The 14,579-nt window shown below is 38.3% G+C and overlaps 1 protein-coding gene across 7 annotated transcripts in view; it reads left to right on the forward strand.

Moving 5' to 3' along the window:
- The window catches only part of SHLD2 (shieldin complex subunit 2), a 101,164-nt gene that overhangs the window by 28,182 nt on the left and 58,403 nt on the right, over positions 1–14,579 (forward strand). The window lies entirely within an intron of this gene.

The raw sequence follows: 14,579 nt of genomic DNA on the forward strand, positions 1-14,579 counted from the left end.
GTTAGACTTCTTGGTTTCCAGAGGTCACATTTAGTTGCCAAGATGGTTTTATGTCCTTGGGAAATCCTTAAGTACCTTATTTCCTTATCTTCCATATTTTTCTTCTTCAGAGTTATACAGTTTAATGAGCCAAGTAGTTTGTCAGGGATTGTCCAGACAGACAGTACTTCTTGGTCCCCACCTTCACTTCCCCTTCTCAGAGGTAACCACTCTCAACTTCTAGCTGTTCTGTGTTTACCTGTGATTTTTCAAGTAATGTATTTGATGCTTTCAGTTTGGGACATAACTTGTTTATATGGCTTTTTGTGTCCTTATCACTAACTCAACTCAAAATTTGCTACCAGTTGCCCAAATTTCCTGTTTTCTTTCACATAATTTATTCTGTCAATGTCGTCATCTCAGAGAAGTCCCTCCAGAGTAACGTGCTCCAGTCTGGAGTGGTTTCCATTTTCTCATAGTGCCCAGCTATCATTCTAGGCATTTCCTTTTCTTCTGTGTTGGATCTTCTGTTTCTTCTGTTCTATGTCTTCCTCTTTCTTGGTTTACTCCCACAATTTGCTGAAGAAAGGGTGAATGGGAGGCAAATTATTTGATATGTTGCATTTCTGAAAATGCCTTTATTTCCCTCTTAACCTTGATAAATAATTTGGCCTGAGTATAACATTCAGATTGGGAATCAATGCTGTTGTAAAGTTCTTAGAACAGGTTAAGTGGTACTGTCATTCTTTGTTATACCGGGGGAGTGGTTCCAGGACCTCCCTTGGATACCAAAATCCTCAGATTTCTCAAGTCCATTATGTAAAATGGCACAGTATTTGTATGTAACCTATGCACATCCTCCTGTATACTTTAAGTCATCTCTAGATTATTTATAATACCTAATACAAGGTAAATGCTATGTAAATCGTTGTGAATACAATGTAAATGCTATGTTAATAGTTGCTGGCATGCAACAAATTTAAGTTTTGCTTTTTGGAACTTTATGGGTTTTTTTTTTTTTGATCTGCAGTTGGTTGAGTCTGCAGATATGGAACCCATGTATGTGGCAGGCTGGCTGTATGTTATTTGAAGACTGTGTAAAGTTAAAGATGTAAATTGACAATCCTATAGCGATGGCTAAAAAACCAGTACAAAGCACAAATGAAACAAATAGTAGTGCCATTAAGCACTGTTTGGAGGGAAACATTGCATTAAATTCTTATATTAGGAAAGAAGAAAGCTCTCAAATCAATGGTCTAAACCAGAGATCAGCAAACTTCAGCTTGTAGGCCACATCCAGCCCATTACCTGTTTCTGTGTGGCTTGTGACCTAGAATGGTCTATATGTAATAAAATGGCTGAAAAAGAATCAAAAGGAGACTAATATTTTGTGACATGTGAAAGTAGGAAAATCAAATTTCGGTGACCGTAGAGTTTTATTGGAACATAGCCATGCTCATTTGTTTATGTATTGTCCATGGCTGCTTTCTTGCTACATCCACAGTGTACAGTAATTGTAACAGACTGTATGACCTGCAAAGCATAAAATACTTACTTTGTGACCTGTTGTAGAAAACATTTGCCAACCTTAGCTATGGATCCTAAAGATTTTAAAGCAGTAATATGGATATATATTTCTCTTTCATCACCTTTATTCAACATTGAACTAGTGGTCCTAGAAAGTGTAATAAGTCAAGAAAAAGAACATAATTAAGCATAAAAATTAGAAAAGAAGTAAAACTGTTACTTACATATGACATGATTGTGTACATGGAAAACCCTATGGAATCTACAAAAAACAATTTTAATAAGTGAATTTAGCAAAATCACTATATGAAAATAATTTGTAGTTCTCAATATTAGCAATGAACTATTTGAAAACTGAAATAAAAACTGTTATTTCTGATAGCATAAAAAAAGTAAATACCTATGAATAAATCTAACTAAGGATATGCTCTCAACACTGAAAAGGTAGAAACATTGCTAATGTAAGTTTAAAAAAAAACCCAGATAAATGGTGATATTCCATATTCACGGATTGGAAGACTCAACATTATTAAGATGGAATTCTCTCTAAACTGACCGATAGATTCAATTCAATCTTCTTTAACATCCTAGTAGGCTTTGTTTGAAGAAATAGATAAGACAATTCTATAAACTTACCAAGATGTAAAGGTCTAAGAATAGCCACAATAATTTTGAAAAAGACAGTTGGAGGACTTTTGTTTACTGATGTCAGGATTTTCCACAGAGCTACAGTAATCAAGACAGTGTAGTGTTGGCATAAGGATAGACATTTAGATCAGTGATACACAATAGAGATCTCAGAAATAGACTCATACATTTTCCCACCGAAGTGCCAAGTCAGTCCAATGGGAGAAAGAAAGATAAATGTTGCTCTAACTTGATATCTATATGGAAAACAATGAACTGTCACCTCAACTCATTCCATACACAGAAACTAATTTGCAGTGGATCATATATCTAAAATGCAAAAGCAAAAACGATACAATTTCTGTATTATCTCTCACTTCATAACAAATTTCCCAGTACTTCCTGGCTTAAAGTAACAAATATTTATTATGTTACAGTTAATCTGTGTCAGGAATACAGGAGGAATTTAGCTAGGTAATTCTAGCACAGAGTCTCTCATCCAGTTGTAGCCAAGATTTTAGCAAGAATGTAATCATCTGAAGGCTTGACTGGGGCTGGAGGATCCCCTTCTAAGATGGCTTATGTCCCACGGCTATTGGCTAGAGGCCTCAGCTCTTCACTGGCTATTGGCTGGAGACTCAGTTCTTCACCACATGAGCCTATTCTTAGGGCTGTTTGAGTGCCCTCATAACACGGCAGCTGACTTCCCTCAGAGTAAGTGATCAAAGAGGGAGCACAAGGAGGAAGTGGCATTGCCTTTTATGACAAAGTCTTGGGAGTCACATACCATCACTTCCACCATATTCTACTCATTACTCTAGCCCATGTTTAAGGGTAGAGGAATTAAGCCTCACCTCCTGAAGGGAGGAGTATCAAATAATTTGTGGACATATTTTTAAAATGTCAAAGCTTCTAGAAGAAAAAAAAGAGAATATCCCTATGACTTTGGAGTATTCAGATATTTATTGGATAAGATCCTAAAAGAAAAAAGATACGTAAAAGAAAAAAAATTGATAAATTGGACCTCAACTAATTTAACATTACTGCCTTTTACAAGATAACACTAAGGGACTTCCCTGGTGGTCCAGTGGCTAAGGCTCCACACTTCCAATGCAGGGGGCCCAAGTTTGATCCCTGGTCAGGGAACTAGATCCCACATGCCACAACTAAGAGTTCTCATGCCACAACTAAAGATCCCCCGTGCCACAACTAAGACCTGGCACAGCCAAATAAATAAATAAATAAATATTTTAAAAAGTAATAAAAGATACCACTAAGAAAAAGAGTAGGTAAGTCCAGAGTAGGGAAAAAAAATTTCCAGCATATCTATCTGTCAAAGGACTTATATCTAGGGTATGTAAAGAAGTTCAATAACTCAATAGTAAAATGAGGAAAAGAGGAATAACCCAGTAACAGACTTCCCCAAAGAGGATATACTAATGACCAATAAGCACTTGCAAAGATAGTCAACAACACTTAGTCAACAGGGAAATAATGCAAAGTAAATTCATAATAAGATATCGTCTCACACACTCTAGAGAGGCTAAAAAGAGAAAGGCTGAAGATACTAAATGTTGGGCATGATGTGATGCAACTGGAACTCATCCATTGCTCATGGGTGTGCCAGATAGTATAGCTACTTTGGAGAGCTGTTTGGCATTTTCTACTGAAGTTAAACATATATACATCCTATGCTTTAACATTCTACCCCTATATATTTAATGAAGAGAAATGAAAACATATTTCCTCAAAATTATGAATTCAAGAATGTTCATAGCAGTCTTATTCTTAAAAGCCCCAAACTGGAAACAACTGAAATGTCCATGTACAGGAAAATGGATAAACAACTTGTGGTGTATTTTGTGTGTGTGTGTGGTGTATTCACAGTACCCAACACCTGATACACCCAACAACACAGGTGAATCTCAAAACCATTGTGTTAAGTGAAAGGAACTAGACATAAATGAGCATATACTGTATTGTTTATATGAAGTTCAAGAAAAGACAAAACTATTCTGTAGTGTTAGAAATCAGAAGATAATTATAGGTTGGGAAGGGAAGGAAGCTGTTTAGAAAAAGACATGAAAGAACTTCCTGAGATCATGGGAATGTTCTGTATTTTGTTTTGGGTGATGGTTACATGGGTGTAGACCATTGTCAATAGTCATCGAACAGAACTGTTAAGACCTGTGCCTATTATTGAATGTTTAATTATACTTCAAATTTTAAAAATAGTAAACAAGAGTCTAGGGGAAGAACGTTTAAGGCTGAGGGAACAGCTAGTGCACATAGATGCTGAGGTATACCTTGGGGTATTTAAGGTGAAAGGAAGAAAGTGGTTTAGGTCAGGCAAGTAGGTCTGTCATCTATGGTTTGTTACATTTACTCTGTATATTTTAACTTGCTAAGCAACAGGTTTTTATTTTTATTTATTTATTTATTTGGCTATGTTGTGGCATGTGGGATCTTAGTTCCTTGACCAGGGATCGAACCCATGCCCCCTGCAGTGGAAGCGCAGAGTACTAACCACTGGACCACCAGGGAATTCCCAGCAACAGGTTTTTAAATTTGAATATTTAATGTCTAGGAAATTTATCATCCCATTGCCAGATGACTAAAGAGAGGGAGAGAGAGAGGGAGGGAGGGAGAGAGAGAGAAAATTTGTCAGATTTGAAGGAAGGTATTAAGAAAGAGAAAGAGAGAGAGGTCCTCTTAAAAGCTATTTATTATTCACTTCATTATTAACTTTACAGTAAACCTTCTAAGTGGAATTCTTTGATAATGTAGCTCCTTTATGTTGAAGTTCTTTTCTTACCTCTCTAGATAAGCCAGTGCTTTTTTAAAAAACATAAATTTATTTATTTATTTATTTTTGGCTGCATCGGGTCTTCATGGCTGTGCTCAGGCTTTCTCTAGTTGTGGCGAGAGGGGGCTATTCTTCGTTGTGGTGCGCGGGCCTCTCATTGCGGTGGCTTCTCTTGTGGAGCACGGGTTCTAGGTGCGCGGGCTTCGGTAGTTGTGGCTCATGGGCTCTAGAGCAAAGCCTCGGTAGTTGTGACGCACGGGCTTAGTTGCTCCGAGGCATGTGGGATCTTCCTGGACCAGGGCTCAAACCCGTGTCCCCTGCATTGGCAGGCAGATTCTTAACCACTCTGCCACCAGGGAAGTTCCACCAGTGTTTTCTGAGTGTGTTTCATATGACTTAATGGCAGCGTTCCGGCTTGGATTCTAGCTCCACAGTTGTGCAAAGTCAAAAACCCAGAGAGGCAGTGTGGTAGAGTGGTTAAGATTTTAGGCTCTGCAGTTTGATTTCCACATTCCAGTCTTGGCTCCACTGCCTGCAGGCTGTGTGACCTGGGGCAAGTTCCCTTCACTTCTATAAACCTGTTTTCTGAGGAGGCAGTAGAATGAGAAGGAAAATCAGGTTACTGCAAATAATCCAGATGATGGTGATTTGAACCAGGGCAGGAGCAGGTGAAGGTGGAGAAAAGTGGTCAAGTTCTGAATGAATTTTAAAGGTAGGGCTAAAAGGATTTGATGACAAATTGGAAGTATGAGAGAAAGAGAGAAGTCAGAGAGGATACCAAGGTTTTTGGCTTGAGGAACTGGGAGAAAGAAGTTGCCATTTGCTGAGATGAACATGGACTTTTTACAAAGGAATGTCAGGACTGAAGTTGCAAAGTTTTTTTTTTTCCCTTGATTTTGTGTTTTTCACCTTTTTTAGGGGGTGGGTGGAGATAAGAGCAAGTACAGGTGTTGGCAGGCAGACCCCTGGGACCCATGTTTTGCTTGAGATCATGATTACTAATCTTACAGTTTAGTTCTTTTGCAGTTACATAGTGTGGGAGATGGGGGAGTGAAGTGTGACATTTTAGGATTGCTCCTTTGACTTCCCTTAGGAAGGGTGAGTCTTGGATAAGTTGACATCTTGCTGTCTGAGATATTTTCTAGGAAGACTGGATCCAAAAGATTTTATACCTGTATCTGCAGCCTCATTACCCAGAACCTGAAGCTAGATTCTTTAGCTGCCAAGCAGATTAATTCTCTTTTCTACCTCATTTAATTCTTATCTGTGTTGTGAGATTTCTTAAATGCATATTATATATTTTAGATGCAATTCAGCCTTATTTCTATTAGTGTTTTATTTTTAAAAACTTGTTACAGGAAAATGAAAGAGTGTTTCTCTTTATTTCTTAAGTTGTTCCTAACTATTGTTATAATGTTTCTGATAAAATGTATTAGGAGGCACACTCTTCACTAATAGGACATTTATTCTTGTATTTATATGGTTCTTAACTAGGACACCATGTAATTTATTCCTAAACCGAGACATTTTTAAGAGTGAGAAGGGAGACCAACGAAACAGGACACCAGGATAGCATGCTTAAACTAGGACCGTACTGGGCAGATCACGATGTCCGGTCACCCTATTCTTTAAGGCAGAAGAGCAGCTAGATTAAGGGTCACTTCCTGTTTAAATACTTACTGGTAGAAGGAAAATGCCTGGAATAGGGGCTGGGAGGAAGAAATTCCTACTGCATTGCAAGCAGGACTAAGAGGCTCACTGCACTGCACTAATCATAGGGTACCTCAGGTGGTGATGAGAACATGATTACAGTCTCTCACTTGAAAAACCCAAGCCTGTCGCAAAGGAAATGAGAGCTTACGCAAAAAGATTTAAGAAATCAACTGTCTGCTTAAAGGTTTGTTTTAGTAGCTATTATTTTAGATACAAGAATGAGTAATAGCTTTAAACTTCAATTGATTTTGTTTTTGAGGGGCAGATGGTGTGTCTTATACCCTTTAGTGACATAAAATGTGGCAACATTCTATCTTTTTAAGTAGGAAATTCAGATACTAGCATTTAGTAACTATTGGGTATTTGTAAGAGTGACAAGTTTACCATGAATGTGCATAGTAGGTGGGTTACTAATATTCAATGTTATTTCTTAGCACAGTGAATTAAGATAAATTGGATTGATTGAATGAGGTTAAAGAATAGAACTATTTCTTTTTTAGCACCACTTGTATCAGTCACTATGGAGAACACGTGGAAACTGTAGAAATGGTTTCTAACTTCAATGTAAATAGTAGTAACCTGAATACTGTTTTTTTAAAATAAATTTATTTTATTTGTTTTTATTTTTGGCTGTTGTGTCTTCATTGCTGTGCGCGGGCTTTCTCTAATTGCGGTGAGCAGGCTTCTCATTGCGGTGGCCTCTCTTGTTGTAGAGCACGGGCTCTAGGCATGTGGGCTTCAGTAGTTGTGGCATGTGGGCTCAGTAGTTGTGGCATGTGGGCTCAGTAGTTGTGGCTCGCGGGCTCTAGAGCGCAGGCTCAGCGGCCATGGCTCACGGGCCCAGCCGCTCCGCGGCATGTGGGATCTTCCCAGACCGGGGCACGAACCTGTGTCCTCTGCATCGGTAGGCGGACTCTCAACCACGGTGCCACCAGGAAGCCCCTTGAATACTGTTTTTTAAAAAATAAATTAAAATAAAATCTTTCCATATATAATCTTCTATAGTCTCCTTGTTTTACATAGCAGTATATTAAGGAAAATTTTTTGTGGTAATACATATCTTCATGACTTTAAATGGCTATATAGTTTTGCCTTTGTATGGATGTGCCATAATTTATCAGACCTCAGTCAATGCACATTTTCCTCACTTTTCTAACATTTTACATGATACTGCTGTGAACATCCTTGTAGCTAAATCTATGAGAGTGTATACGACGTTTTTCTCTTTAGGTTAGATCCCTAGAAGTATAATTATGGGGTCAAAGGGATACAGAATTTTAAGACTTTTGACATACATTGCCATATTGCCCTCCAGAAGGATTTTACTAGTTTAAACTCTTATTAGTATAAGCTATTGCCCTGCACCTTTGTACCCTTTTCATGAATCTTTGCAAGTTTGATAGGTAGAAATGTTTTCTCATTAATTTATAAAACTTTATTTCATTTTATTAGGAGGTTGAATGTTTTCTTTGTTTTTAACCATGTGTTTTTTTCTGTGCTATAAACCTGGTTATCTACTTTTTTTATTTTTTGGCTGCACCATGCAGCTTGTGGGATCTTAGTTCCCATACCAGGGATCGAACCTGGATCCAAGGCGGTGAACGCCCGCATCCTAACCACTGGACTGCCAGGGAATTCCCAACCTGGTTATCTTCTTAACCCATTTTTCTATTACTTTGTGTGTCTGTGTGCACATGCTTGCATATTCCCTATGTATTAAGGATTTTAATCCAAATGTAATTTAAAATTCACTATTTTTTCAATTTGGAAATAATTGGAGAAATGCAAATGAAACACCAGTGAAGTACCTCTATACCCTCACTAGTAAAATTACTTTTAAAAAAATTCTATTTATTTATTTAGGCTGCACTGGGTCTTAGTTGTGGCACGCATGGGGGATCTAGTTCCCAGACCAGTAGTCGAACCCGGGCCCCCTGCATTGGGAACGTGGAGTCTTACCCACTGGACCACCAGGGAAGTCCCAAAATTACTTTTTAATATGCTAACAAAGTTGTGGTAAGACTGGAACTCTTGGCCATTGTTTGTGGCATTATAAACTGTCCAGTTCTTTTGCAAACAACACGATAATAAATATTAAGAGCTATAACAATGTACATTATCTTTGACCCAATAATTCCATACCTGGGAATTTATCACAAGAAAATAATTGAAAGGAAATGCTAAATTCCTCAAATTATTTATTGCAGCAATGGCTATAATAGTGACAAGTTAGAAACAAATGAGTGAATTAGAGAGTAGTGGTGAACTAAATTAGATTCATTATGAAAATATTAAGCTAGCATTAAAAATGATTAGGAATGGGGCTTCCCTGGTGGCGCAGTGGTTGAGAGTCCGCCTGCCGATGCAGGGGACACGGGTTCGTGCCCCGGTCCGGGAAGATCCCACATGCCGCGGAGCGGCTGCGCCCGTGAGCCATGGCTGTTGAGCCTGCGCGTCCGGAGCCTGTTGCTCCACAACGGGAGAGGCCACAACAGTGAGAGGCCCGCGTACCGCAAAAAAAAAAAAAAAGATTAGGAATGGCTTCCCTGGTGGCGCAGTGGTTAAGATTCCGCCCGCCAATGAAGGGGACACGGGTCCCCTGGTCCGGGAGGATCCCACATGCTGTGGAGCAACTAAGCCTGTGCACCACAACTACTGAGCCTGCGCTCTGCAACAAAAGAAGCCACCACAATGAGAAGCCTGTGCACCAAAACGAAGAGTAGCCCCCGCTCACGGCAACTAGAGAAAGCCCACGCGCAGTAATGAAGACCCAACGCAGCCAAAAATAAATAAATAAATTTATTTTTAAAAAATGATTAAGAATTTATAGGTTGACATAAAAGAGTAGCATTACATGGACTGAAGCAGAATACAAAATTATTTCAATTTTATGGTTACAACTATGTAAAAATACACACCAAAAAAAACCCCTGAAATACAACGGGCTGGTTTTTATGTGTCACCAAGTATCGATATGTATGTGTAGAGTTCCTGAGGTTTAAGATTCAAATCTTTACTGAGTAAGTACTCTGTGCCCATCCCACAGCAACACTGTAAGATAGGGATGGATGTTATTCTCATTTGAAACATAAGGAGACAATTCTCACTGGACATATAAAGAAATTAATTTTGTTATTATGGATGTTTTCAACTATATACAAAAATATAAAGAACATGTATATATATATATATGTATGTATCTCACCTAGCTTCAACAATTTCAAGTTTACATTTTTAGTAAGTTGCAGAGTAGGGTTTTAACCCATGTCTATCTTACTTCAAAACCCATACTTTTAATTACAATCCTATGCTGCCTCTTCATGTTGTCATTTGATGCTTTTGAGTAACTTTATGATGCTCGGGTTTTTTTTGGTAAAATTGACATGGAAAGGCATTATAATGATGAGTTTTTAGGTTGGTAATAAGATAGAGAAAGCACTTCCTTTTAACCACATATATTTTGTAACAAGCATTTTTAGTTGCAGTGTTCTGCAAAGACAAACCTGCTGATATGGTTCATCCTGTTTTATAAATCTTTGACCCATTCATCAGACTCTGACCACTCTAAAGATAAAGGACTATGGTTGCATTGGTCTTTCTGACTAAAGTGGCCTTCTGCCGATTGAGAAATTGTATAATTATTAACTATGGTAATGGATATGTACTTGCAAGTTTCATCTGGTATCTTAATGAGCTTTAACCCTCTGAGTCCACCCAAAAGTTATCCAAGAATCATTGAAATATGTCAGTGTTCACAACTTAACTCTCAGTCAGTGTATTTTTGCTATAAATATTTTGTTTCCCTCTGGCCTCACCACATCGCATCCCCCTGCTCACAGACTCACAAATCCTATAAATTAAAGGAGTTACTAGCTGCAGCCTTAGATATAAAGACTTCTTTAAAAAATTACTCTCTTTTGAATTAACAGGACCATACTTTCACGTCAGTTTTTGTTTTTTTTCTTTTGAGCAGGAAGGGGGAGTTCCACACATACACGGGTATATATTCAGACAAATAAGTGAAGGCAGACTAAAGTAATTGTTATATACAAATAACCTTGTATTTTATAGACCTTTAATTTATTTCAGACATCTCTCGTCCTGGGAGATCTTGTCTGAACTCTCAATACTGCTTCGTGTCACCCCTGTGTGCTTCAGCGACTTCCCCTGCCTAGAAGGCAAGGAGAGCTCTGAACCTTGGGAATCTGTGGCCTCTGGGCCTCATAACCTTCAACCCTACCAAACTTGAACCCAAGGACTATGGAATCTAGTCGGATATAGGGTCATTTAGTCAGGTTTTCCCTTCAAGAAAGAGACTAAATAGAACATTGCTTTCTTTTTTTTAATTGAGGTATAGTTGATGTACAATATTATATGTTTTGTGTGTATGACATAGTGATTCATAATTTTTAAAGGCTATATTCCATTTATAGCCATTATAAAATATTGGCTATATTCCCTGAGTTGTATCCTTGTAGCTTATTTATTTATTTTATACACAATAGTGTGTACCTCTTTTTTTTAAAAAATTATTTATTTATTTATTTTTGGCTGTATTGGGTCTTCATTGCTGCTTGGGCTTTCTCTAGTTGTGGCGAGTGGGGTCTACTCTTTGTTGCAGTGTGCGGGCTTCTCATTGCGGTGGCTTCTCGTTGTGGAGCACGGGCTCTAGGCACGCAGGCTTCAGTAGTTGTGGCATGCGGGCTCAGTAGTTGTGTCTTGTGGGCTCTAGAGCACAGGCTCAGTAGTTGTGGCACACGGGCTTAGTTGCTCCGCGGCATGTAAGATCTTCCCGGACCAGGGCTTGAACCCGTGTCCCCTGCATTGGCAGGCAGATTCTTAACCACTGTGCCACCAGAGAAGTCCCTAGTGTGTACCTCTTAATCCCCTCCCCTTATCTTGTCCTTCTCCCCTTCCCATGCCCCACTGGTAACCACTTGTTTGTTCTCTATATCTGTGAGTCTGTTTCTTTTTTGTTATATTCACTAGTATGTTTTATGTTTTAGATTCCACATATAAGTGATACCTTATAGTATTTGTCTTTCTCTGTCTGACTTCATTTAGCATAATACTCTCCAAGTCCATCGATGTTGTTGCAAATAGCAAATTTTCTTTCCTTCATTATGGCTGAGTAATATACCATTGTATATGTATACCACATCTTATTTATCCATTCATCTGTCGATGGACACTTAAGTTGCTTCCACATCTTGGCTATTGTAAATAATGCTGCTATGAACATTGGGGTGCATGTATCTTTTTGAATTAGTGTTTTTGTTGGTTTTAGATATATACCCAAGAGTGGAATTACTGGGTCATATGGTAGTTCTATTTTTAGGTTTCTGAGAAACCTCCATAAGAACATTTCTTTTTTATCTACTGTGATTGTGTCAGATATAATGATACTAGAAATATAAGTCTGACGTTAGGGAGAGTGGTTGGTTCAATATAGCCTGGTAAAGCATAATTGGATATTTAGTAGTTAAATGAATGCAACTGGATGGAATTCTGCAGCGTTGTATGGAATGAAAAGATGGGATGGCCCAAGGAAAAAGAGAGAAAGGAAACCAGAGAGGTAGAAGAACTAGTCAGGAAAGAGTAGTGTTCTAGAAACTAAGGAAAGAGTTTCACAGTTGGAGTGGTGAAGTACTGTGGATACTTATTTGACAATTTGGGCTTCACTGTTGTCTTAATAGAGATAGAAAATAGAAGTCAGATTGCAGGACATTTAGGAGAAAATGTTAAGTGAGGACCTAGAAGCAGTGAATGTCTTACACTCTTTTTAAACCTTTTGGAGATTACCTATTGCAGGTCTGTCCCTTGGGTAAGACAGTGGAGGCTGCTTTACTGGCTCCGGTGTTGGGGTGGAGTGCAGGGATGCCTTGGGACTGTATTGTACTCCGTTTTAATGAATATTATTTAAATTCAGTTTCAAAATTTTGTCACTAAACGTAGTCCAGAGAGCCTATGAAAAATGCAGGTAATGGGCAGTCTTACTTGGTTGAGTTGCCCCAGGCTTCTCCCTCCTAGGGACACCCTGCATGTATTCCTGTGGTTACTCAATTTCTCTATTTTACAGTTGTCATTTTAGCTCTCCCATTAGACTATAAGCTCCTTAAAGCTCTTTATTATTGTTGTTGAATTCCCAGTGCTTAGCGTGATGCCTGGCACACACTACTGAGTATTTGTTATGTGAATGATTGAATTAATAAATCAATAGTTTTCTGGTTTTCTAAGCAGAAAAGAATTCTAATTTGATGGTCTCACAGAATCAAAAAAAAAGTAGAGTGTTTCAGGAAAGAGGAATGATAAACAGTCTCAAATGGCAGAAAGATAAGTGTTGAAAACTGACCTTTGGATTTCGCTATTAGAGGTCATTGATTTCCATAGTAAAAAACGTTATAGCAAAATGATTGGAGTTAAGAGCCATATTTAAGTGGGTTGAAGAATAAATAGGAAGTGAGAACAAAGAAGCAACATGGAAGTTTGTTTTGTTTTTAAAGATTTGAGGCTAAAGGGAAGAAACTATTGGAGAAAAACCCAAAGATTCTAGAGAAGGAAGTTAGTTAGCATAGGAATTTTATGCACTTGATTTGAATATATCTAAGTGTTTCTACCTATGTGTCAGAATAATATATTCCTCCCTCTTCCACTTGGTTTTTTTAAATTTTTTTTTACATCTTTATTGGAGTATAATTGCTTTACAATGGTGTGTTAGTTTCTGCTTTATAACAAAGTGAATCAGTTATACATATACATATGTTCCCATATCTCTTTCCTCTTGCGTCTCCCTCCCTCCCACCCTCCCTATCCCACCCCTCTAGGTGGTCACAAAGCACCGAGCTGATCTCCCTGTGCTATGCGGCTGCTTCCCACTAGCTATCGATTTTACGTTTGGTAGTGTATATATGTCCATGCCACTCTCTCACTTTGTCACAGCTTACCCTTCCCCCTCCCCATATCCTCACAGACCTCTCTAGTAGGTCTGTGTCTTTATTCCTGTCTTACCCCTAGGTTCTTCATGACATATTTTTTTCTTAAATTCCATATATATGTGTTAGCATATGGTATTTGTCTTTCTCTTTCTGACTTACTTCACTCTGTATGACAGACTCTAGGTCCATCCACCTCATTACAAATAGCTCAATTTCATTTCTTGGCTGAGTAATATTCCATTGTATATATGTGCCACATCTTCTTTATCCATTCATCCGATGATGGACACTTAGGTTGTTTCCATCTCCTGGCTATTGTAAATAGAGCTGCAATAAACATTTTGGTACATGACTCTTTGAATTATGGTTTTCTCAGGGTATACGCCCAGTAGTGGGATTGCTGGGTCATATGGTAGTTCTATTTGTAGTTTTTTAAGGAACCTCCTTACTGTTCTCCATAGTGGCTGTAACAATTCACATTCCCACTGGCAGTGCAAGAGTGTTCCCTTTTCTCCACACCCTCTCCAGCATTTATTGTTTCTAGATTTTTTGATGATGGCCATTCTGACTGGTGTGAGATGATATCTCATTGTAGTTTTGATTTGCATTTCCCTAATGATTAATGATGTTGAGCATTCTTTCATGTGTTTGCTGGCAGTCTGTATATCTTCTTTGGAAAAATGTCTATTTAGGTCTTCTGCCCATTTTTGGATTGGGTTGTTTGTTTTTTGGTTATTGAGCTGCATGAGCTGCTTGTATATTTGGAGATTAATCCTTTGTCAGTTGCTTCATTTGCAAATATTCTCTACCATTCTGAGGGTTGTCTTTTGGTCTTGTTTATGGTTTCCTTTGCTGTGCAAAAGCTTTGAAGTTTCATTAGGTCCCATTTGTTTATTTTTGTTCTTATTTCCACTTCTCTAGGAGGTGGCTCAAAAGGGATCTTGCTGTGATTTACGTCATAGAGTGTCCTGCCTATGTTTTCCTCTAAGAGT

This window comes from Monodon monoceros, unplaced genomic scaffold (genome assembly GCF_005190385.1).
Source record: "Monodon monoceros isolate NGI ecotype Baffin Bay Population unplaced genomic scaffold, NGI_Narwhal_1 Super_Scaffold_4, whole genome shotgun sequence".
NCBI lineage: Eukaryota > Metazoa > Chordata > Mammalia > Artiodactyla > Monodontidae > Monodon > Monodon monoceros.